We start from the raw sequence: 4,954 nt of genomic DNA on the forward strand, positions 1-4,954 counted from the left end.
AGAATAGCACTGATGAATAGTTTTCGAACAAAACTACCTACTTTAGAAGATGATAATGTGCCACTAGTACTAGGAGTTTATTAGTAAAATATTTTTATTTTTTATTTATAATATATATTTTGGTATTATATACAAATTCATGTCATGCAAAGTTAACTCATTGGAATTTTACCGTACAGTGCTCGCGACATTAGGTACGTAGTTTTATAAATTTGGTACAACTTAGCATACATTACATTCATATTATATAAAGCTACTATATATATATATATATATATATATATATATATGTTTAGCCCAGCAGTGGGACATTCACAGGCTGTTACGGATTACGGATATATATATATATATATATATATATATATATATATATATATATATATATATATATATATATAACGCCTGCGCCAAATTTGTATCGCCTTATTTAACAAATTCATTTTAATAATCTTTCGAGTCGAGATAAATTTAACATAGTTGATTAAATACAAGCAAAGTTGCAAGTAATCTACTTTAATATGATAAATACGAAAGTAAGTCTGTCTGACTGTCTGTTACGCTTTCACACCTACACCACTGAACCGAATTTGATAAAATTTATTATGAAACAAAGGAAGGAGGGACATAGGCTATTTTTGATAACTAACACCTCGCCTGCCTTAATAAGGGGTGAGCTAACACGCGGTTGAAGCCGTGGGCGAAAGCTAGCCACCTATATCATCTTGACATACTTTGTCAAAAACAAACAAAGGAAATATTGAATTCCAAGATTATATAGACTAGATACTACAACTGCAAAACGCACTATTTAAAATAATTATTTTTAAATAATGACCCCGTTACAAACACATTAAGACCGGACAGTTATAAAACATAATACAACCAAAATATACTAATAACATAAAATACACGGAACAAAACTAGTGATCTAGAAATATGACAAAAGGGTAAAATGGCGGTTTTTATATATATGTAATAACTATGTATTCAATAATTGATTAAATTAAATAACTATAACGCTTCATGTTCGTTTATTACTTGTTATAGTTTATTAGTTGTATTTAAGAAAACTACGACTGGCTTACTGCACTTAAAAAGACTAAGTGAAAAACCAAATTTTCAAATTTATTTTTATAACAATAAAACACTACAAAAACCACTGTCCGTCTCTGGATTCACATACGATATATGCACAATTAATTGATTTAAATAATACAACTCCAACTTCTACTTAATATTCATATTGGTTATCTGTTGTCTTAATCTGTTATTTAAATTATTTATTAAGCGAGGAATCATGTCAGTGCTGGTACGCTGTCCGTATTTATTTTAAGCTAAAATAGTTACCATTTTTTGTTGTCAATTATTCGTTTTGTTTTCTAGTTTATTATATCAGTAAACCCACAAACTCGCACAGATTATGTCTATATATACCTAAAACGTTATCCTGGACTTGTGGGGCCTTCGATACATTTCCAATTCTATTCCGATATTACATTAAAATAAAAATAATAATCCAATTTAAAAATGCGGAGAAGATTCTATATTCGAAGCTTGTTTTTTTTTCAAAATAATAATAATAACACAAAGATTATTTATTTTATTTTATCTATTTATTTATTTGGGAAACATACAGCATAATATATAACACAGATAATTAAATATATATAATTAAATATAATTAAAATAAATATATAATTAAATATATAATACAGAACGAATAAATAATTAGAAAAAATAGACTAAAGTCAAAGACAATAATATGAATTGGGTTTCTTATAAAATTCTTATTGATCTTGTTATCTATGGAATGCTATCAAATCTGTGAACTATACAAAAACTTCTCCTAAGTATTAAGCGTTTTATTGTTTTATTTGTCTAATGGAACGCGCAGAAGAGTAAGTGGGTGCCGACTGCCACTTTCACTCATAATGCCTTGGTTTAAAAACGTAATTACGTAATCTTCACATATAAAAAAACCAAAAAAGTCAAATTTATATAGTGGCGAGCTTATTTGGCTGAATATGAAAACCTAAGATCAAATCTTAATAGTAGGTAGATAGTAAAAAAAAAGTTGGGTTTTCTGTTAAGATTTTCAGTGGAAGCCTGGAATGCATACACTCATCGCGAGGAAACCTTCTCCACAAAGAAGAGCCTTAGCCCAACAGTGGGACATTTACATGCTGTTACTTTTACTTTTGACTTCTATAAAAAACATGTTTTAATACATTTTCTGTACTTACAAGAAAAAGTATAAATTAAGGTAATATAAATATTATTAAGATAATATTTAATACGGGAAATATATTTATTTATATGTATTAAAATATAGTAAACTTAATATAAGCCGAGATGGCCCAATGGTAAGAACGCGTGAATATTAACCGATGATCGTCGGTTCAAACCCGGACAAGCACCACTGAATTTTCATGTGCTTAATTTGTGATTATCATTCATCTTGGGCTTTACGTTGAAGGAAAACATCGTGAGGAAACCTGCATGTGTCTAATTTCACAGAAATTCTGCCACATGTGTATTCCACCAACCCGAATTGGAGCAGCGTGGTGGAATAAGCTCCAACCCTTCTCCTCAAAAAGTGGAGAGGAGGCCTTTAGCCCAGCCGTGGGACATTCACAGACTGTTACGGAAAACTTAATATGCAATTACCTAAAGATTTCACGGGCAAAAATCTTACATACTTTAATATGAAACTCAAACGAAGCCTCGCTTGCTTCATTATATATACTAAAATATATATGCTCAGATAGCTTGGTTAGGTGGAAATATTCGAAAAAGTGAAACTCCTTTTTGTGTCAAAAACGTTACACAAAACATTTAAAGTCGACCTTGTCGAATTCTACTCTCATCATTAAATTACAACTATAATATAATTTAGATCAAGTTAAGTGGACCAAACTTAATAGGTAAATAAAATATATATATCTAGGAACTTTCCATAATACATTAAGAACCGTTAATATAATTCAAGAAACAAATAATGCGTCGAAGAATATTTTCTGCTATTGAATTTGTATGATTTATTCAAAGTTTATCAACTTTTACAATATTCTGAGAAAACCTATATACATATAGATGCGCTTACCAAAAAAATATTAAGTATGCTGTTTCATAACATGTCTCTATCTAAAGTGCTTTAGCTGTGCGTTGTGTGTTAGTCAGTCTGGCTGTTGTTCAGTTTGTGAATTCTCGCATTGTTGTCGCATTTTTTTTTATTCGTTTAATCTCTCGTCTCATACAAGATGCTATTTAAATTACCGATTTTCCTGTTCTATTTTCCAAAAGAAAATCTTTCATATAAACCCTGTCCAGACAATTACAGCATCTTTCAAGCTTGCGTCGATTTATACGTGTCTCAGCTAAATAATATATAATGGAGAGAAATACTTCCCCATTGTCACCTAATATTAAGTCCTCTTGGGCTTCGCTATTACAGTTGAAACAAATACATTTTACATTTCACTGGTGGTAAGGCTCTGTGCAAGCTCGTCTGGGTAGGTACCACCCACTCATCAGATATTCTACCACAAAACAGCAGTACTTGATATTGTTGTGTTCCGGCTTGAAGCGTGAGTGAGCCAGTCACAAGGCACAAGGGACATGACATCTTAGTTCCTAAGGTTGGTGGCGCATTGGCTATGTAAGCGATGGTTAACATTTCTCACAATGCCAATGTCTATGGGCATCGGTGACCACTTACCAGCAGGTGCCCTTTTTCTCGTCCGCCTACGTATTCTATAAAAAATAACATATTAAACGGCAAACGAAAGTAGCGTCAAGGTTGTGTTATGTCCTAATTATTGTTTATTCAAACAACGTACATGCGTCGGCGTAATAACTGCGTAATATGCAACCCGTTCTTCTATAACGTATCGCGTGATACTTTGTATCTGTAAGAACTCACTTCATTACTCACCCATGAAATGTTGACAACCGACTTGTTGTGATATACTGTTTTGATGCGTATATTCTTGAAATGTTATAATTATAATAGTCAATTTCGCATATCACATTCTTACATTTTACGACCGTTTTCTGCGGTGAGTATGAGTTTGACTCATAGAGTAACCTTACAACGATAAAATCTTGAACGATTATCCATATAAATAAATATAATTGAAGATTCTGTCTGTGTTTTCAAAATAACCGCCTATTATGTAGCATATTGCAAAGATTTATCAGTTAATATGGCTATTTGCATTTTAGACATTGTTTTCTTGTCGGAATATCTATATGTTTGTTCGGGGTCCCCAGTTTTTTTTTTATTGATAATAGATTGATAGACTGGCAAATGAGCCACCTAAGTGGTAAGTGGTCACCAGTACCCACCCATAGACATAGGCACACCACCCACAATTTTAACGCCAATGCACTACTATCCTTGGGAACTAAGACGTTATGTTCCGTGGTAAAAATTTTGATGAGTGGGTGATCCCTACCCGGACGGACTCGCACAAAGCCCTACCACTAAATAAATTTTCTTTCGGTACTTCTCAGTGTATTTATTACCGTAACGGTGGTAGATTTTTGACAATCAAAAAGTGTGCCTTCCTAACGCTTCTATATTGAATAAAGATTTTGCCTTTGATTAATCTTCAAAACGAGAAACAAATTTAAATGTAAATAATTGAGTTATTATAGGAAGTATTCCTGTCTTTATTTCATCAAAATCGATTGAGCCTATTTATAATGTTTAACAAAACAATTTTAGGAGCATATGTAGATAAAACTATGGATTAAGTATTTTTCGAAATTCTGGCAATTTAATAGGGTTATATATGCATACGAAAATGAAAACTTTGACTTTCAAAACATTTCGCTTTAATCTACTTCTATGGTTTTTTTATTTTTATGAAACCAATTTCAATTTTTTATCGAAAACGTGCCTAACTTAGCGTGTCTTACCTAACCTTAGCTAAGCTACTGGCCAGGAAGG

This window comes from Nymphalis io, chromosome 20 (genome assembly GCF_905147045.1).
Source record: "Nymphalis io chromosome 20, ilAglIoxx1.1, whole genome shotgun sequence".
Taxonomy (NCBI): domain Eukaryota; kingdom Metazoa; phylum Arthropoda; class Insecta; order Lepidoptera; family Nymphalidae; genus Nymphalis; species Nymphalis io.